The sequence below is a fragment of the Scyliorhinus torazame genome, chromosome 3, assembly GCF_047496885.1.
Source record: "Scyliorhinus torazame isolate Kashiwa2021f chromosome 3, sScyTor2.1, whole genome shotgun sequence".
NCBI classification, from domain to species: domain Eukaryota; kingdom Metazoa; phylum Chordata; class Chondrichthyes; order Carcharhiniformes; family Scyliorhinidae; genus Scyliorhinus; species Scyliorhinus torazame.
The window spans coordinates 11,011,023-11,033,075 of NC_092709.1; positions in this window are offsets into that span (position 1 = coordinate 11,011,023).

Genomic DNA, 22,053 nt, shown 5'->3' on the forward strand with positions numbered 1-22,053 from the left:
CCAAGCTGTGATTTGATTTTTCTATGCTGTTGAGTTGTGAGATGCGAGAGAGCCTGCTAGAATGTGCCAACAATGATTCTTGAGTAATGCTTTTGACAGAGCAGACATGAAAAATTTTCATTGTGGAGGCAGCAATATTTTCATTGTTAAATCTTCCTGAATTCCTTTACCTGAGTAACTCAGAGTCCAGTATTTACTCCAAGATCATTCCCATTTTCAACATCCTGAGCGTGCGTGCACTTTTTCATGCATACATGTCTGATTGTGGAGTTACATCACAACCTACAGTTTTCCCAAATGGTGCTCAGAATTATGCCAGATTTGAGAAGTGCCTTTTCCTCAAGTTTCCACTCAAACAATTTGCATATCAACGAGCATACAATTTGCCAAGAGACAATGCAATCAGGCAACGTCTTCGAATGGATTTTTTTAGACGTTTGCTTGGAAAAAAAACAATCTTTGAGATAGTTAAGAGTGGATCTTGTGTAGCTTGATTAATGCAATTTCAAAAGGGTTTATCGCTGAAAATTAACATTTTAATCAGTGTTGAGACAGCACCTGTGAGTAACCCACTAAATGAAAATGGTTTTTAAAAATTATAGAGCCATTTACATAATGACTGACGGTGCAAAGGTGATTATTTTAATCTGGGGGTGTGGCCAGTGTTACAGGTGAGGTTATCTTCCAGCACAATGTATTTAAACGAATGCGGAAGATTTCAGAAACTCAATTTTCACTCGGTGTAATTTGCATATGATATTTTGCAATTTGTTGCAGCGGTTTGTCCAATTTTGAGGAAGATTGTATTGAAATATTCAGTGCAACCAATCGGAAACTCCCACCTCAGATTCTCACAGCATGGACTATTTCACTCTAGATACCGGAACAACTTGGTTATCAACACTTTTGCCTCTGAATCAGGAGGATTTGTATTTGAGCCCCGCTGCAGAATTGAGGATTAATCAAGGCCGACACTTTACTCTACAACACTGAGGGAGTGCTGCATTGTCAGAGATGACAAACAGGATCTTTCCCAACGTTGGGGATTCCTTCCGGTGACTGGCATGCTGGGGCGAGCCACGGCCACCCTGCTAAGAGGGACAGGACCCAGAAGGTGAGGCGAGCGAGGTTACCGATTATGGAAGATGGGTGGGCTACCTGCCCACTCCGGGGGCTGGAAGCTCTGCAGAGACGGCCGCACCATTGAGGTGGGTGCTGCTGAGGAACGAGGGAAGCATGAGGGAGCTTCCATTTCGAGGCGCCCCAATCCCCAGGGCCGACAGTGTTTTTAAAATATCCTGTGGCATGCCCCAGTGACTGGCGGGGAAGCCCTCCAGCAGCAGAGTTGGGGGTCCACGGGGATGGCCTTTGCGGTTGGCCCCTACTCCCTTGGGCCCTTGAGCCTCTGCCTTTGAGGAAACGCTCGATCCCCAAGGAGTCGCAGGAAAGCCACATCTTGTGGCAGGGTATAGAACCGCCGCCAAATAAGTGCCGGCAGTCTAGGAAAATAGCCTTTAACTGGGCCTTTGGTTGTCAAATTTTACCTCCCACCACTGGTCAGCAGGCAGCTGGGGCACGGCTACTCCAGTTGCTGGCGACCCGCCCACTGGCCGCACTGGATTATTGAGCCATCCGACCTGGCTCGTAGAATCTTACTGGCCCACCCACCTCCGAGCCTGCTACCCAGGATATATTTTACATGTAACAAACCTAAACACTTTCTCCCTTCTTATGTGCCGGGACAGTATTTTGTAACTTCCTAACTGGGCGGTTGACATTTTGCTGGTGATGATTTCTCGCGGTGCAATGGCCATCATTCTTACCTTGACCAACGTCATTAGCACAGATTATCCGGGCCATCCGTTCATTTGTTTGCTTCCCATGGCCTATCACTGTGCACAAAAGTAGTTCTAGTTTTTATTGAGATGGCTGTGTTGTTCTCTGCTTTGTTTGACCTGGGTGGCTTGGATGCGTAGTGTTGAACAAAGAACAACATGCTTTGTTAACAAACAAAACTAATTTATTAACACTACTAAATAAGATTGGTACGTATTCTTAAAGTAGAAGGTTACTACAATAAACTATGCTATCTCTAACTACAGAACTCTCAAATACACAACTGATCTTTCTCATGCCTAAACACCTTCTGCCCAGAATCCCAGAAGTCACATGGTATATATATACGACTGTTCTGTAGTTCCCTCTAGCGGTAAGAAGCATTATCATTAACTTGTTAACTCTTTACATCCCAGTCAATATACATATCATGACAATGGCAACAGTGATTATTCTTCAAAAATAATCCCTTCAACATCAAAATGGACGTCATGATGAGTGATAGGTTGCTACATAAATGGAAGACTACTCTTACTTACGTATATTTGTAAGACCACTGGAAAAGGTGGGGTGAGAGTCAAGTGTTGGCGACAATATGAAGTGAAACATCTGGAAGGACGAGGTCAGGTTGGGAGAAGGAGTGGACGGATGGACAACATCAGAAGCTGGATGGAGGGAGGAATGGGAGCAGTGCACAGAACGGAAGTGAATGAAAACCTATTTGGGTCTGTTTAGCGATGATCAAAACGTGGTGGTCGATGATGGGTAGTTGGACATATTTTGTCCCTAGATTTATTTTGCACCCACTGTCTGTGCCTTTGCAAGTCAAGTGTAGGCAGCTACAGGTGTGACTTTCCTTTGTTTCTGCTGGGAGGACAAGGTGGCGTAGTGGTGATGTCACGGGGCAAATAATCCAGAGGCTAATGCTCTGTGAACATGGGTTTAAATCCCACCATGCCAGCTGGTGAAATGTAATGGTTTAGGGAAAGATTGAGCGCCTCACCACTTCTGACCATGGACCTATCATCAATCGCTGCAAAAAACCAACCTGGTTCACTAATGTCTCCTGAGGAAGGAAATCTGCCATCCTTACCCGGTCTGGCCTACATGTGACTCCAGACCCACAGCAATGGTTCAGAAGTTTGCCCCTCTCTGTGGGTATCTCACTGCAGAGACAAGCAGAGAGATTAATTCCTGAGATTCCTCTCTTATAGAATTTACAGTGCAGAAGGAGGCCATTCAGCCCATCGGGTCTGCACCAGCTCTTGGAAAGAGCACCCTACCCAAGCCCACTCCTCCACTCTAACTCCATAACCCAGTAACCCCACCTAACACCAAGGGCAATTTTGGACACTAAGGGCAATTTAGCATGGCCAATCCACCTAACCTGCACATCTTTGGAATGTGGGAGGAAACCGGAGCACCCGGAGGAAACCAACGCACACACGCGGAGGATGTGCAGACTCCGCACAGACAGTGACCCAAGACGGGAATCGAACCTGGGACCCTGGAGCTGTGAAGCAATTGTGCTAACCACTATGCTACCGTGCTGCCCATAAAACTCTTGTTTTCTGTTACATTGCTAAAATATCAAAAGTGGGCAGTTCTGGTTATTGCTGAATATGTGGTGCTGTTTTTCACCATCTAACTAAAACCTACAATCTTCCACTCCATGCTGAATTCGGTAGCTGACAAGTTTCTGTTTGAATGTTTTCGGTGAGTGTAAGGCTTCCTAACGTCTCCAGGATTGTCCTGGAGTCTCTAGGCATTAAATATTAATCTCCAGGATACTGCTACAAGCAGCCCAGGCGATAAATCATGACTTATTAATTTTTATTGAACATTTGTTCATTAGTTATAAAAATATCAGAGGTTGGGGTGAGGGGGGCGGAGGGACTGGGGGATGGAAGGTCACACAAAGAAACCTCTAGGAATACATCAAACGTAGTTAAGCGAATAATTGTCTTGCTAAATGATCGTATCTTCACACCCACACTTTCTTTTTCTACCCTTTTGGGGAATAGTGGGGGACGTGGTGAAGAATTCCTCAGCTGATTATCAGCTCGTTGAACCGTGTCACAAACGTTCCTTCCAAGGCCAACCAGTCCTAGTGTTGGACTCAAACCTGGAGCTTCTAGCCCCGCAGTAGAAACGCTACCATTGCGCCACAAGGCCTCTCTCTTGCTCAATCATCGATCCCTCAAAGACGTAACGGTGGACAATTGCTTTTATTCATTCGCGGGATGTAGGGGTCACCAATAAGATCAGCATTTAATTCTCCATCCCTAATTGCCTTTGAGAAGGTAGTGTCTTGCTGCCTACCCGGATAAAACTCAGTGGCTTGCTGGGCTATTACAGATGGCAGTTTCTAGTGGCAACCAATGGCTACATATAGGCCAGACCAGGTTAGAATGGGAGGTTTCCTCCCTTACAGGGACATTATTGGGGAGCCAGATGGGATTTTCCGACAATCTGGTAGCCTTTCTGTCCACATTTTAGCTAATCAATTGAATTTACATTGTACAGCTGCCTGGGTGGGATTTGAACTCAAGTCTCCAGAACATTAGTCTAGAATATTCACTGTTATGTTTAACTGTTGTGTTTTTATAGTTTATAATCGCAACAGCATGCCTCCTTACATCCACCTTCACAGTTCCAGACATTATTTCCGATCTTAGCGTTCTTTCTCGGTGGGGATAGATTTCAGTTTCCTAACTCGATGATCTAATAGGTGGAATTATCTCTGTTGCTCTTTTTTACAATGGCACTGAATAAATCAAGGAGCGAAAGTGGACGGATGGAATCACAGCAAGCAAATGAGACGTGAAAATAAGGAAAAATCTGCAGCAAAGTGATTGACTGTTGACTGTTCTCTCTGTGCATTTCCAGGCACTAATTTAGAAGGGAAAATGGTTGAAGGCTGGCAAGAAAAGAATTGCTCGGGACACAGAAGGGAGAGCCTGATTATCGCAGCGAGTCCTTTGGTCTTCATGACCCTTGAGCATTCGAGGCCGACGCGAAGCTCAGCCTCGTCGAAATGAAGAGCCAATGTCTTCATTTTGAGGATTAACGTTTGTAACTGTCCTTAACTTCTCTGCTCTGAGGACAGCACAGGCCCAGTTTATTTAGTCTGTCCCCGCAATGGAAGCCTTTCACCCTTGATGCTGTCTGAGTGAATCTCTCCCGCAACCCTCCCTAAATTCTGAATCTCTGTGTAGCCTGCCCAGTCTGAATGGGGTTGATCGTGGCTCTCTCACCGAGATACGGTGAGCTCAGTCCAAAATTTCAGGATACCTCTACCTCACACAAATCAGAAAAAGAATCATCGAAAACTATGAAGCTTCCCTGAATATGACGGGCCGGAAGCAAAGTCTCCAACATGATTGGCAGGGGGAAATATCCAAGGATAAGGTGAGCTGCGGTAACTTTATGGACGTTTTGTTTTTCAGGAAAATCTTTACAGCTACGCTGACAGATGTTGCCATGGCAACTCCAACCCGATCACAGCAAAGTCACAGAGACTTGTTGCGAAAGGGCAGCATCTGTTATTCTTTTTTTCCCTCGCAAAATATATGAGAAATAGACATCGTAAGGCGATGTGGGAAGCCCATGGACAGGCGCGCAAGAGAGGGGCAGGGAAACAGAGAGTTGCAATCGGAGCTAGAGAGAGAAAGGCAAACGGTTAGAGAACAGGAGAGGGGACGGGAGTAGGGATTCCCGTGCCCCATGATTACCCAGGAGTCCACATAAATTAAAGACACATTTTCAGGAAGCTGCTGAGGGCAAAAGCAACCGAACAATGATAAGCGTTAAAAAATGTATTTGAATACTCTAGCTGCTATTTCTAAAATGTATGCGAGGAAGAGACAAACAGGCTTTATGACCGATGGTTAAAAACCATCCAATCAGATTGCAAAACATCCATTTCCTGACTGGATTGGATTGGTTTATTGTCACGTGCACCGAGGTACAGTGAAAAGTATTTTCTGCGAGCAGCCCAACAGATCATTAAGTTCATGGGAAAAAAAGGGAATAAAAGAAAATACATAATAGGGCAACACAAGGTACACAATGTAACTACATAAGCACCGGCATCGGATGAAGCATACAGGGTGTAGTGTTAATGAAATCAGTCCATAAGAGGGTCATTTAGGAGTCTGGTGACAGTGGGGAAGAAACTGTTTTTGAGTCTGTTCGTGCGTGTTCTCAGACTTCTGTATCTCCTGCCCGATGGAAGAAGTTGGAAGAGTGAGTAAGCCGGCTGGGAGGGATCTTTGATTATGCTGCCCACTTTCCCTAGGCAGCGGGAGGTGTAGATGGAGTCAATGGATGGGAGGCAGGTTCGTGTGATGGACTGGGCGGTGTTCACGAATCTCTGATGTTTCTTGCGGTCTTGGGCCGAGCAGTTGCCATACCAGGCTGTGATGTAGCCAGATAGGATGTTTTCTATGGTGCATCTGTAAAAGTTGGTAAGGGTTAATGTGGACATGCCGAATTTCCTTAGTTTCCGGAGGAAGTATAGGAGGAAGTATAGGAAGTATACTAAGTCCCTTGGTGGTAGCGTCGACGTGGGTGGATCAGGACAGATTTTTGGAGATGTGCACCCCTAGGAATTTGAAGCTGCTAACCATCTCCACCTCGGCCCTGTTGATGCTGACAGGGGTGTGGACAGTACTTTGCTTCCTGAAGTCATTGACCAGCTCTTTAGTTTTGCTGGCATTGAGGGAGAGATTGTTGTCGCTACACCACTCCACTGGATTCTCTACCTCCCTCCTGTATTCGGACTGGATTGGTGACCATTCGCAGGATTGTTTTGTTCGAGGTTGTGGGAAGCAGGAGGTGCTACAGGCCAGTGAAACCTCCAGGAATGTGTTAAACCCGTTCGCAACCATGGAAAAGATATACATCATTAATTTGTATTCCATGGAACATGGAATATTGCGCACAGTTCTGGTCGCCACACTAACAGAAGGATGGGGAGGCTTTGGAGAGGGTGTCGAGGAGGTTTCCCAGGATGTTGCCCGGTCTGGAGGGTGTTATCAGGGGAAAACAGCAGCAGCCAGAGCAGTGGCACCACGGCTGGCTCTGATGTTCAGAAGGGAGGGTCAAAGCGCAGAAGAGTAATAGTAATAGGGGACTCTATAGTCAGGGGCACAGATAGGCGCTTCTGTGGACGTGAAAGAGACTCCAGGATGGTATGTTGCCTCCCTGGTGCCAGGGTCCAGGATGTCTCCGAACGGGTAGAGGGCATCCTGAAGGGGGAGGGCAAACAGGCAGAGGTCGTTGTACATATTGGTACTAACGACATAGGCAGGAAGGGGCATGAGGTCCTGCATCAGGAGTTCAGGGAGCTAGGCAGAAAGTTAAAAGACAGGACCGCGAGGGTTGTAATCTCGGGATTACTCCCTGTGCCACGTGCCAGTGAGGCTAGAAATAGGAAGATAGAGCAGATAAACACGTGGCTAAACAGCTGGTGTAGGAGGGAGGGTTTCCATTATCTGGACCACTGGGAGCTCTTTCGGGGCAGGTGTGACCTGCATAAGAAGGACGGGTTGCATCTAAACCGGAGAGGCATAAATATCCTGGCCGCGAGGTTTGCTAGTGTCACACGGGAGGGTTTAAACTAGTATGGCAGGGGGGTGGGCACGGGAGCAATAGGTCAGAAGGTGAGAGCATTGAGGGAGAACTAGGGAATAGGGACAGTGTGGCTCTGAGGCAGAGCAGACAGGGAGAGGTTGCTGAACACAGCGGGTCTGGTGGCCTGAAGTGCATATGTTTTAATGCAAGAAGTATTACGGGTAAGGCAGATGAACTTAGAGCTTGGATTAGTACTTGGAACTATGATGTTGTTGCCATTACAGAGACCTGGTTGAGGGAAGGGCAGGATTGGCAGCTAAACGTTCCAGGATTTAGATATTTCAGGCGGGATAGAGGGGGATGTAAAAGGGGAGGCGGAGTTGCGCTACTGGTTCGGGAGAACATCACAGCTGTACTGCGAGAGGACACCTCAGAGGGCAGTGAGGCTATATGGGTAGAGATCAGGAATAAGAAGGGTGCAGTCACAATGTTGGGGGTTTACTACAGGCCTCCCAACAGCCAGCGGGAGATAGAGGAGCAGATAGGTAGACAGATTTTGGAAAAGAGTAAAAACAACAGGGTTGTGGTGATGGGAGACTTCAACTTCCCCAATATTGACTGGGACTCACTTAGTGCCAGGGGCTTAGACGGGGCGGAGTTTGTAAGGAGCATCCAGGAGGGCTTCTTAAAACAATATGTAAACAGTCCAACTAGGGAAGGGGCGGTACTGGACCTGGGATTGGGGAATGAGCCCGGCCAGGTGGTAGATGTTTCAGTAGGGGAGCATTTCGGTAACAGTGACCACAATTCAGTAAGTTTTAAAGTACTGGTGGACAAGGATAAGAGTGGTCCTAGGATGAATGTGCTAAATTGGGGGAAGGCTAATTATAACAATATTAGGCGGGAACTGAAGAACATAGATTGGGGGCGGATGTTTGAGGGCAAATCAACATCTGACATGTGGGAGGCTTTCAAGTGGCAGTTGAAAGGAATTCAGGACCAGCATGTTCCTGTGAGGAAGAAGGATAAATACGGCAATTTTCGGGAACCATGGATGACGAGAGATATTGTAGGCCTCGTCAAAAAGAAAAAGGAGGCATTTGTCAGGGCTAAAAGACTGGGAACAGACGAAGCCTACGTGGAATATAAGGAAAGTAGGAAGGAACTTAAGCAAGGAGTCAGGAGGGCTAGAAGGGGTCACGAAAAGTCATTGGCAAATAGGGTTAAAGAAAATCCCAAGGCTTTTTACACGTATATAAAAAGCAAGAGCGTAGCCAGGGAAAGGGTTGGCCCACTGAAGGATAGGCAAGGGAATCTATGTGTGGAGCCAGAGGAAATGGGCGAGGTACTAAATGAATACTTTGCATCAGTATTCACCAAAGAGAAGAAATTGGTAGATGTTGAGTCTGGAGAAGGGTGTGTAGATAGCCTGGGTCACATTGAGATCCAAAAAGATGAGGTGTTGGGTGTCTTAAAAAATATTAAGGTAGATAAGTCCCCAGGGCCTGATGGAATCTACCCCAGAATACTGAAGGAGGCTGGAGAGGAAATTGCTGAGGCCTTGACAGAAATCTTTGGATCCTCGCTGTCTTCAGGGGATGTCCCGGAGGACTGGAGAATAGCCAATGTTGTTCCTTTGTTTAAGAAGGGTAGCAAGGATAATCCCGGGAACTACAGGCCGGTGAGCCTTACTTCAGTGGTAGGGAAACTACTGGAGAGAATTCTTCGAGACAGGATCTACTCCCATTTGGAAGCAAATGGACGTATTAGTGAGAGGCAGCATGGTTTTGTGAAGGGGAGGTCGTGTCTCACTAACTTGATAGAGTTTTTCGAGGAGGTCACTAAGATGATTGATGCAGGTAGGGCAGTGGATGTTGTCTATATGGACTTCAGTAAGGCCTTTGACAAGGTCCCTCATGGTAGACTAGTACAAAAGGTGAAGTCACACGGGATCAGGGGTGAGCTGGCAAGGTGGATACAGAACTGGCTAGGCCATAGAAGGCAGAGAGTAGCAATGGAAGGATGCTTTTCTCATTGGAGGGCTGTGACCAGTGGTGTTCCACAGGGATCAGTGCTGGGACCTTTGCTCTTTGTAGTATATATAAATGATTTGGAGGAAAATGTAACTGGTCTGATTAGTAAGTTTGCAGACGACACAAAGGTTGGTGGAATTGCGGATAGCAATGAGGACTGTCGGAGGATACAGCAGGATTTAGATTGTTTGGAGACTTGGGCGGAGAGATGGCAGATGTAGTTTAATCCGGACAAATGTGAGGTAATGCATTTTGGAAGGTCTAATGCAGGCAGGGAAAATACAGTGAATGGTAGAACCCTCAAGAGTATTGAAAGTCAAAGAGATCTAGGAGTACAGTTACACAGGTCATTGAAAGGGGCAACACAGGTGGAGAAGGTAGTCAAGAAGGCATACGGCATGCTTGCCTTCATTGGCGGGGCATTGAGTATAAGAATTGGCAAGTCATGTTGCAGCTGTATAGAACCTTAGTTAGGCCACACTTGGAGTATAGTGTTCAATTCTGGTCGCCACACTACCAGAAGGATGTGGAGGCTTTAAAGAGGGTGCAGAAGAGATTTACCAGAATGTTGCCTGGTATGGAGGGCATTAGCTATGAGGAGCGGTTGAATAAACTCGGTTTGTTCTCACTGGAACGAAGGAGGTTGAGGAGAGACCTGATAGAGGTATACAAAATTATGAGGGGCATAGACAGAGTGGATAGTCAGAGGCTTTTCCCCAGGGTAGAGGGGTCAATTACTAGGGGGCATAGGTTTAAGGTGAGAGGAGCAAGGTTTAGAGTAGATGTACGAGGCAAGTTTTTTTACGCAGAGGGTAGTGGGTGCCTGGAACTCGCTACCGGAGGAGGTGGTGGAAGCAGGGACGATAGTGACATTTAAGGGGCATCTTGACAAATACATGAATAGGATGGGAATAGAGGGATACGGACCCAGGAAGAGTAGAAGATTGTAGTTTAGTCGGGCAGCATGGTCGGCACAGGCTTGGAGGGCCGAAGGGCCTGTTCCTGTGCTGTACATTTCTTTGTTCTTTGTTCTTTGTGTTAGCCATGCGGCGAGGCTGAATAGACTCGGACTGTTTTCATAAGAATGACGGAGGTTGAGAGGTGACCTGATAGAGGCCTGCAAGATCATGAGGGGCATGGATCGAGTGGATGGGCAGGCACTCTTTCCCACGGTGGATGGGTCAGTCACCAGGTGGCGTAGGTTTAAGGTCCGTGGGGCAAAGTTTAGAGGAGATGTGCGAGGCAGGTTTTTTATGCAGAGGGTGGTGAGTGCCTGGAACGCGTTGCCAGGGGAGGTTGTGGAAGCAGATACATTAACACAGTTCAAAAGGCATCTTGACAAACACATGGATAGGATGGGTATAGAGGGATACGGCACAAGGGAGTGCTGAGGATTTTGGCAAAGGTTGGTATCATGACCGGTGCAGGCTTGGAGGGCCGAAGGGCCTGTATCTGTGCTGCATTGTTCTTTGTTCCCAAGCAATAACAGTAAGTTTCAATTAAAAATATGAACCTACGTCGAGTTGGTAGTAATTGCGACAACAATAAGGGATCTCTATCTTTAATTTACATTATTGAAAATAAGGTAGATCCACATTGCAAAAACAATTGGTTAGTTACATGTGAGTGACCACATTGCATTTAGCCTGTGCCAACTTACTCTGAATGTCTGCTCTCAATGTATGTTTTCAGGTTACTTCTTCTATCACAGTTAGCTGGTCAAAGGACAGTCCATTGTCTGCCTGTTCGGGATAATACGAAAGAATTCGTCTTGGTGATATTGGTCTAAAAATGTTGTTCCTTTCTTTACAGTTCAAAGAAATAATAACTGATTAGAACCTCATAGAGATGTCAATTAATTAAAGCTAAACTTCTACTTCAACTGATGTAAACAGACTCCTGCTGAACTCATCCGTTAGTGAGTCTTGGAGCTCTGCCAAACATTCATGGTGACTGGCCACCTGTTTCTGTTGATACAGTTCCCAGGGTGAAGGGGTGTGGGGAGGGGGGGGGGGGGGGAGGGGGGCGGAGGCCTGGAGGGCCTCACAGCTTTTAACACAACTGGGAGAAAGTCCCAGAGAACCAAGCTTGTCCTTCCAGCCAGCATGCCTTGGCACTTGCACACCTCCGTGGTCGCACCTACCCAGAGCAAAAATATTAAGTGCGGGGACCGTTTATATTGAGGGAGGCCTGTCAAATTGGGAAAGTTCCCTCATCACCAGAAAATGCAGACCAACAATGAGTAATTCTAAAATACGAATAGAGGAAAATTCGGAAGCATTTAAAAATACTTGCCGTCATTAACAACACCTTCCTGCGAGACTAGCACACCTCACCAACTCGATCACAGATCTCTGAGCCAGGAAATGCTGTAGTGAGGGAACAGTCATTTCAGAGGATTGCCAAACCTTCTTTTATCACGCGATTTACTGCTGCCATAGCAGCCCCCCCCTCCCCCCCCCCATACCCTTCTGTCAGCATGTCCGTCCTTGCTTGCTCCCTCAGTCCACAATCACTTACCCCCTTATCATGATGTGCAGACACACACACATAATGAATAACAGACAAGCAGCTAATGGACACAGAGAACAGGACGTAACCAATAAGCAGGCAGGACACTCAGGGGTGGGATCTGACTATAAAAGACACGAGACACTCACACTCCGCCTCTTTCCACTGATGAACATCTAGAGAGTCAGTCAAGGGTGTTGTTACAATCTCACACCTCCACCACATGGCTAAGAGCTAGTCTGGCTCAGTCAGAGTAACCACACTTAAGTTAGCAGAGAGTCGAACTCACATAGAAGTGTGCTAACTGTGCTATTAGTTCAATAAACCTGATTGAACTAACTTCAAGGTCTGGAGTATCTTTCTGATCTAAGCTGCATCCAGTTGCAGCCAATGTTAGACCAGTGTACCTAACACGACACCCCTCACTACTCCCCTCTCCCCCATCACCACCCCCGTTACGAGCAGTCTTCATTGCATGGTTGGCTGATTCTGTCAGTCAAACAGCCTTTTCCCCACATGCCCCAAACTTTTATAACAAACAAATATTTTTAATAAATAGAACCGTTACTTTTAATGACCCTTGTGACCTTTCTCCAGGATCACTTGGCGGCATTCTCCTGCAGATTAGTATTAATTTCATGGAGAATTCAGGACAATCCTGCGGGACGGGTGGGGGGGGGGGGGGGGGGGGGGGGGGGGGGGTAGTGGTTTGGCAAAGTTGGCCCTTGTCTCTTGATGATTGGTAATGTCACAGGACTAGTGGTCCAGAGGCCCCAGGCTATTGCTTTGTGGACACAGGTTCAGAAATCACCACGGCAGCTGGAATATAAAGCTAAAGTCTCAGTAATGGCGACCGTGACAACTATCATCGATGGTTGTAAAAACCCATCTGGTTCATTAATGTCCCTTTCAGGAAGGAAATCTGCCGTCTTTACCCGGTCTGGCCTACACGTGACTACAGACCCACAGCAATGTGCTTGACTCTTACCACCCCCTCTGAAATGGCCTCAGCTAGACTCTCAGTTCTAGGGCATTCGGATGTTCAACAAATGCTGACCTTGTCGCCAATGGCCACATCCCACGACAGAATGTAGAAAACAAAGAGACAGAATTATGCTGAGACACCCATATGTTCCTGTAAATTCTACATAAAAAAGAACTACTTCAGCAAGAGTACGCCATCCGATCCTTTGGGCCTGTTCCACCATTCATTACGATCATAGCTGATCCTCTACCATAATCTACCTTCCTTCCCTATCCCCATATCCCCCAATCTCCTTTGTACCCGAAACTCTTTCGACCTCTGTCTTCAGTAGAGACCAAAAGACCATAAGATGCAAGAGCACAAGTAGGCCAGTCGGCCCATCGAGTCTGCTCTGCCATTCAAAGAGGCCACGACCGATCTGATATGACAATCCTCGATCCCACTTTCCCACCTTATCCCCATAACCCTTGACTCCCTCTCTGATTAAAAACCTGCCTATCTCAGCCTTGAACATATATAAGGACCCAACCTCGAGAGCTCTCTGCGGTAAAGAGTTCCACAAATTCACGACCCTCTGAGAGAGAAATTCCTCCTCATCTCTGTCCCTTCCTCTGAGATCAAGCCCTCTGTTTCAGATTCTCCCACAAAGTGGGGGACATCTTCTTAGCATCTACGCTGTCGAGCACCCTGAGAATCCTGGATGTCTCAATTAGGTTGCCTCTGATATTCTTCTAATCCCAAATGAGTACAGTCCCAATCTAGGAAAATACTCACAAGTGGGCAGCACGGTAGCGTAGTGGTTAGCACAATTGCTTCACAGCTCCAGGATCCCAGGTTCGATTCCCGGCTTGGGTCACTGTCTGTGCGGAGTCTGCACGTTCTCCCTGTGTGTGCGTGGGTTTCCTCCGGTTTCCTCCCACAGTCCAAAGATGTGCAGGTTAGGTGGATTGGCCATACTAAATTGCCCTTCGTGTCCAAAATTGCCCTTCGTGTTGGGTGGGGTTACTGGGTTGTGGGGATAGGGTGGAGGTGTGGGCTTGGACAGGGTGCTCTTTCTAAGAGCCGGCGCAGATTTGGTGGGCTGAATGGCCTCCTTCTGCACTGTAACTTCTATGAACAGGTTGAACATTCTCAGCTCCCTGGGATAGAGAGTGCCAAAGATTCACAACCCTTTAACTGAAGAAATTTCTCCTCATCTCAGTCCTAAATGCTCGACCCTTTAGTGTTGAGGCTGTGGGCCAGTGTGCAACTGCAACAATATTAAATCGGCATGTGATTACTTTTAAAATACTTCCCTTTACAGAAAGCTGCCGGGAAATTGAATCAATCATACTTTTCCGATAAGTGCATCACTTTGAACCAGAGAAATAACAGGTCATAAATCTTAAATCATTAATTAACAGAGTTCATGATACCTGTGCAAAGCTGGTAAGTTTAAAATATCGAAGTAACACAACTTAAAAATATCATCACCTATCTGAAAGGAGGCTAGGATCCGGACAGCATCGGCATACAACATTAAAAAGTGGATTGCAGAAAGTTCACCATCTTTACATTGTGTGTGATTTATTTATGACCAAAATGATAACCTTAAGCAGTTTATTTTTCACCGAAACTTCTTTTGTTGTGTTGCTAATTTGCAGGTGTTTGATCCCAAGCAGCGACTCTTGGTACCTTTATTAATGACGCTCTGTCAGTCTACAATGGTGATGTATCTGCATCATTTAGGAAATGAAATGCTTCTAAATGCATAATTTCAAAAAGCAACGAGTAGATTTAAATGAATGCAAACCATAAAGTGACTCAAATCTATCATGATGTACGCTCGTTTTTCTGAGTGGTCACCATCTTCACGGCTATTTAAGCAAGCATTCTAAATGGAAATGTACTTGACTCTCTGTAATCAGGTGTAATCAAACAACGTTAGAATTCAACTGACGTTGAAGGCTGTGATTAATATTTCAATGGCAAGAAAGGAAGGTATTCTACATAATGGCTTGTGTCACTGTCTGCCCATGGTCACCATCACAAATGGAACAAGCAGCTTTAATTTTAAACAATCTCTAAAAAAAGACAACTGGTACTCAGCAGACAATAATATCCTGTTCAACATCGGATAACCTACAATTATTTTTATAACCCACGTCTGAGACACCTCTAGGTCTTCTTAATAAGCATCAAATGATATACGCCATTCTTCATAAACACAAGTTACCATTTCCCCATTACCAATTTTGCCTTGCAAGCATCATCCCTTTTATTATTGAATCTCTCCTTCCCGCTAACCTATCACAGGCCTTCCCTCTTCTTCTTGCCTTCCAGTTCTGAAATGTGGTCATCAGGTGGATAGCCCAATACCTTGCCCCTGCTGTGGTATGTTGCCAGAGAAGGAACGCTTGCAGAGCTCCTGCCTCAGATGGTCAATTGAGCCGCTGAAATGGCCAATTGATGGGCACTTCCCGCCTTTGTGGGTATCTTACCCGTCTTGAGAGGACCCGTCATAATGTAAGGAGTCGGCCAGGTAAATCCTTGTGGCCTCCCATTGGGTTCCTGTGCGGCGAGGGGCCTTTCTTGATGGCTGTTCCAAGGAGGGGTACCTTGCTCGCATTGGCCTTCCCTGTGCCTAACCCGGGGCCCAAATGGCAGCCTGTTCATAGGCTGCCGCTGGCAAAGTTCCACCCCAGGGTCCTGTTTCCCATTGCAGGGAGCAAGGTTGGCTCCCGGGTACGTGCCCAATGGCTGGACATCTTCCGAACTGAGAGCATTCAGTTCATTAACTGATTCTTCCTCCACAGGTGGCGCCTGAGTGTCTCCAGAACTTCCTGTTTTGATGTAAGTGGGTCATTGACATCATTTCCTGCATCTAAGGTGGTTGGAGAGGATTTTCTCAGAGTTTACTTTTCCCAAATCAGCTGGGGATTTATTTTGCTTTTTAGCTCTCCAAGGAGATCACGGATTCACAGAACCATAAAATTCATAGAATCATAGAATTCACAGTGCAGAAGGGGGCCATTCTGCCCATCGAATCTGCATCAGCCCTTGGAAAGAGCACTCTACCTAAGCCCACACCTCCACCCTACCCTATCCACTTAACCCAGTAACCCCACCTAACCTTTTTGGACACGAAGGGCAATTTAACATGGCCAACCCACCGAACCCACACATCTCTGGACTGTGGCAGGAAACCGGAGCATCCAGAGGAAACCCACGCTGAAACGGGGAGAACGTGCAGTCTCCGCACAGACAGTGACCCAAGCTGGGAATGCGAACCTGGGACCCTGGAGCTGTGAAGCAGCAGTGTGATTTGATTTGGTACCCGAGTGAGCCCGTTAATCTTAACTTGCCACCCAGGTACTGCATTAACGCCATCAGGTGCAGGAAATGTGAACATGTTTCCTTTACTACAGCTGCGTCTCTACGCTGAGGAGAGAGTTGGACTGTGAGAATTAGGTCATTCTTTTTATTTGTGGATGTGGGTATCACTGGCAAAGTTTTAAAATTAATCTTTCATGAGATGTGTGCAGTCGCTGGCTGGACCAGCATTTGTTGCTCATCCTTAATTGCACTTGAACTGAGTGCCTTGTGAGGCCGTTTCAGGGGGTAGTTGACAGTCACCCACATTGCTGCAGGTCTGGAGTCACATGTGGTCCAGACCGGGTAAGGACGGCAGATTTCCTTCCCTAAAGGGACATTCGTGAGCCAGATGGGTTTTTACGACGATTGAAAATAGTTACATGGTCACCGTTACTGCGACTAGCGACCAGATTTATTAATTGAATTCACCAGCGGTCAGTGCGCAGACCCGTGTCCGTAGAGTCTTAGACTGGGTGCCTGGATTACTAGCCCAGTGACATTACCACCATCTCCCCACTTATTGTCCATCCCTAATTGCCAATGCAAAGTTATAGGTGAGCCATCTTTTTGAACCGTTACGGCCCTTGTGACAACACATTGCTTATATAAAGTGCCTTTAACCCACTAAAATATCCCAAGGTGTTTGACTGGGACATAATCAGACTTCAAACGCATAAAGAAACATTTGCACAGGTGACCAAAAGCTTTGTCAAGGGGTAGGTTTTAAGGAGCAATTTGAAGGAGGACAAAGAGGTAGAGAGATGAAGAGGATTAGGGAGATACATCCGTTTGCTCACCTTCTTGACACTTCTTTTCAAATTTGTTGGTAATCACAGCCCTTCGCATGATTTTAAAGGATTTTTAAAAAAATAATGCCGACTTTTATCAGCTTATAACAGAGGTGGAGTGAGGATGCGGCCGTAATATTCATGTTCACTCCCCGAAAATAAGTGAAATAGGGGCCGCACGGTGGCACAGTGGTTAGCACTGCTTCCTACGGCGCTGAGGACCCGGGTTCGAATCCCGACCCGGGGTCACTGTCCGTGTGGAGTTTGCACATTCTCCCCGTGTCTGCGTGGGTTTCACCCCCACAACCCAAAGATGTGCAGGGTAGGTGGATTGGCCACACTAAAATTGCCCCTTAATTGGAAACAAATTAATAATTGGGTACTCTAAAATTTTTTTAAAAATAAATGAAGTAACTGTTGCACAAAGCAAGCTATTGTATAAACATCAAAAAAACTAATAGAACTGTCAGACTTGAGAATCAGGTGGCCAGGGAACGTGAAACTGCTCAATCGTGTAGCGATGATTTCGTACAATTTTTTAAAATTCATTCTTGGGATGAGAGCCTGAAGTCTTTCAATGGAATTCCAGACCTTGCAGTTAAGCACAATGGAAGGTTTTCAGATTGGATGTACAATTGTAAATCATAGAATTTACAGTGCAGAAGGAGGCCATTTGGCCCATCGAATCGGCACCGGCCCCTGGAAAGACCACCCCACCCAAGCCCACACTTCCATCCCATCCCCGCAACCCAGTAACCTCATCCTAAACAAACTGAAAAGCCCCCTAGTCGCCACATTCCGGCACCTGTTCGGGTACACTGAGGGCAAACCTACACAGAAATGGGGAGAATGTGCTGACTCCGCACAGACAGTGACCCAAGCAGGAATCGAATTCGGGTTCCTGACGCTGTGAAGCAACAGTGCTAACCGTGCCACCCACGTTATACCGTGCCTTGTTGACCAAGCTTTTGATCATTTGTCCCTAATATCTTCTAGCGTAGCTGTGATGGTGTCAAATTCTGTCTGCTTATGCTGCTGTGGTCAGAGTGGGAATAGGCACCATGAGATTAGTGCAAGTGTAACTTGAGGATATGCGGCATGTGTGTGTCTCAGGAATTCCATTTTGTTTTTCGCTACTCAGCAATGATAGGCACCACGAAGGAGAACAAATTTGAATTGGACAGCTAGCAATAATATGCAGATCGAAACATCAATTCATGAAGAACTGCAACACTAATTACTTGCGGCTGTAAGTAGTACTGTAGATAAGAAAGATATATGTCCTATCAACAATAATGTCATCTTCCCCGCTGTCTCTAATTAACTTAGCAATTCTTATCTTACCTAAAGCGTGACAAACTGCAATGCCTTTTTCTCAAAACGTAGGAGACGGTAGCAGACGCTAATTTCTCCTGTGCTTTAAGGGTTTGCTGAAGAAAAGAGAATGCGGATATTAATTAGGTTTAAGCCCCCGTTAATATTCAGCACTGTGGAAGAATGTGCCTCAGACGCAGCCAGTGTGAACTCTGTAACCCCGATAGCCACACGCACTCCTGTGGTGAAGGGCAGATTTGTTTCTGTCACTCTCGGTTGTGGATTACGAAGGATGGGCCTGGCCTCATTGCCGCGGAACGCTCCAAGTAGTTGGACCGTACCGTACCACCTGGCCCTCGTGGAAAAGTTTTTGAAGAAAAACACATTTGACCACAAGGCAATGAAGCAGTGGTCAGCACGTAATGTCCTCGAGGCCCTCAGGGAAAAGGAGACCGTGGAGGATGTTGGATGGTTCCCTGAGCAGACTGTCAGAGTCATCTGGCAGAACGCCTCATCACCAGAACTTTCAAACAAGCACCAAGACCTAGATTGGCTGGTGGTGAGAAGGGCCCTCCCTGTCAGAGTCTTCATGCACACCCGAAGACTCTGTGCCAATGCACGCTGCCCTCGGAGTGGCTGTGGGGGAAATGAGATGGTCACACACCTCCTTGTGGAATGTGCCTTTGCAAAGAAGGTCTGGAGAGAGATGCAGTGGTATTTGTCAAGGTTTATCCCGAACAGATCTGTGACACAGGACCCTGTGCTCTACGGACTGTTTCCAGGGACACACACCGAAACAAACATCAACTGCTGCTGGAAGGTCATCAACTCGGTGAAAGACGCTCTTTGGTCTGCCCGAAACTTGCTGATCCTCCAGTGCAAAGTGCTGCCCTCGACCGAGTGTTGCAGACTGGCACATTCCAAGGTCCAGGACTACGTGCTGAGGGACGCACTCAAGCTTGGGGCAGCTGCCGCCAAGGCGCAATGAGGAAAGACCACTGTGTAAAGTCTTTCCAGTAAATGTACACCGAGGGGCGGGTAACAGTGTAAACCCCCCTCGGTCTGGGTCATTAACACTCCAATGTATAAAAGAAACATGGCAATGTAAATATTTAAGAAGGAATTGTAATGTAAAGAGTGATATGTGTATAATAATATCAAAATTGAATGGAAGAAAGTCAAGGCAATGTGTAGCTCTGACGGAAATGTACAGTCAAGACAATTCGAAATGCTCTGTAATGCTTATGATAAATTTTATGAATAAAGTATATTTTTTTGAATAAAAAAAAACTTAGCGACAAAATAAGCTGGAGCAATGTGGGAATGATGTTTCAGGCGTGGCTTATGTTAAGCGGTGCCGTGTTTCTCCTTCTGCCCCTGAAAGCACCGTTTTTGTGATTCAGATCATATGAAACTGAAAAGTCAACAATCAGGTGGTTAATAATGGACTTCACAAAGTTATAGTCGTGTTGGCAGCCTTCTGTCTGGTGAGACGATGCCTTGTGCCGTGTTGGTCAATTCTGTTTAAGCATCGCCTGGCATAGCTCGGGAGCCTCAATCTGGCCTGGCAGCCTGTACTGTGCTTGCTGCAGTGGGAAAGAGTGGGCCAAGAAGGTGCAGGATTCGCTGGCCTCTCGTACTTCCTCTCTGCCCTCTTAGCTTTTTGTTTCCGCTCTCCTAACTCAATGCCCATCCAAGCAGTCAGCCTCCAGACATCAGCAGCTACCCTCAAGTTGTCAGTGCCAATGTCCGCCATCTTCGTATCTCACTTGCAGGTGTCCTTGTAGCAGAGGTGTAAATGCCCAATGTAGTAATATGTATAATGTAGGGAGCATAAAGGGTTAACAAGATGATGTTCATGTATCTCAACACTAGATGGCACCACAGAGTAGTCATATAAATATACTGTGACTCCTAGGATTCTGGGGAAAGGTGTCAGTGGTAGGTAAAGATAGGTTGTTCATTGTATAAGAGAGAGATTAGACATCACAGTTAGATATTATAGATTTCTGTAGCATAGATTTAATACTGTTCTTTTCTCAATTATTACTTAGTAAGGTGTGCAAATCATTTCAATGTAAATGTTAATGTAAATAAACTAGCTCTGTTTGAATACATAGCTTGCTGTTCTTTGTCCGCACTACGACTTTTAGCCAGCTTGAGGGGCTCCACAGAGGATATCACACCCCGGAGGCCATTTCACCGGACAGAAGATGTTCACCGTACGGTTAGACGGCTGTCATCTAGGCGATGAATGTGGCTGAGACTGCACAGCTTAGCAGTGAGTGAATGCTGACGGAATTGGCGCGAAGTGATGGATTTGGTAGGAGGACCCTGGAGAGGCCACATGAATAAAATGGAACAGGTATAAAAGGGAGATTTGCAAAACAAGATTTGAACAAATATTTGACGGTGGCAGAGCAAGAAGGATGTTTTAAAAATGCATATGGAGCTTTTGGCTTTATTGATAGAGGTAAAAATTTCCCTCCTCGCCTTTCTGCCTTTGACAGAGTTGACCACACCATCTTCCTCCAAAGCTGTTGTCTGGCTGGGTGGGACTGCGTCCTCATGGTTTCATTCTTTTCTATTTAATCGTAAACAGAGAATCACTTGCAATGACTTCCCATCCTCCCCTGGCATTGTTACTTCCTGGTGCCCCCTCCAGTTTATAACTTCCTCCACTCATTGGCATAATTAACCAATAGCACAGAGTTAAATTTCACATGTACGTTGAGGATACCCAGGTCTACCTCACCATCACCCCTCACAACCTTTCCACTGTCGCTAAATTATCAGACTAGTTGGCCTCTCCGCTGGGGTACCCTCCGTGGGGGTGGGTGGGGCCACCCTCGGTGGGGCCAGAAGACTCCGGTGGTGGGCAGGGCAGGAAAATCCCGGCCTTGGAATTTATTGATTTGAGCAAATGGAAAAAGTACCAATGTGCACGCCGTTTTGTTGGATTTTCAACCAGGGACAATTGCTTATTTCAGTAACGTTTGTAGGAACCGTACATTGTTCAACCCTCTCATTATTCACCCCTCTCATTAGCGATCACTCGAAACAGACACCCAAGATAAGGACCTCGACTTTCAGAAACTCACACTGAAGGTTATAGAATCTTTCTCAGCACCGGGGTGGCTTATCTCTCACTGCACACCTTAACCTTTGCACTTCTATCGTCTCTCACAGCATCTTTTTCAACGTTATTGACAACTGGACAAATTTGTAACTAAAACTTGTGTTTGAATGTATCTGAGCCCGTATGTCTGAATGGAGAAAACGGATGTTTTAATGAAACAATTGTCTGTGGTAATTAAGAGCTTGCCATTTGCTGATTGTTGAGCGGGTCCCAGAGAGGGTTCATTTCTTGAAGTGGGTTTGTTCAGTTTGTCTAGGTGATTATACCGCATCCAGTTTCAAGAAGACCCCTCCCTGGGTGCAGCCTGTGTCCCGATATTGCATTTGTAGATTGTGCGCTTGGCTCTGCTTTTGTACATTAAACTCTAAAGAGACATTGGTGACATGGGAGAAGAATAGTTTGAAGGTTTATGAAGAATTATCAGGAGCGTGGGACTAATTTTGGACAGCTCTTTCAAAGGGCCAGCAGAGCCGTGATGGGCCAAATGGCCTTATCTGAGCTGTAAGATTCTACGAT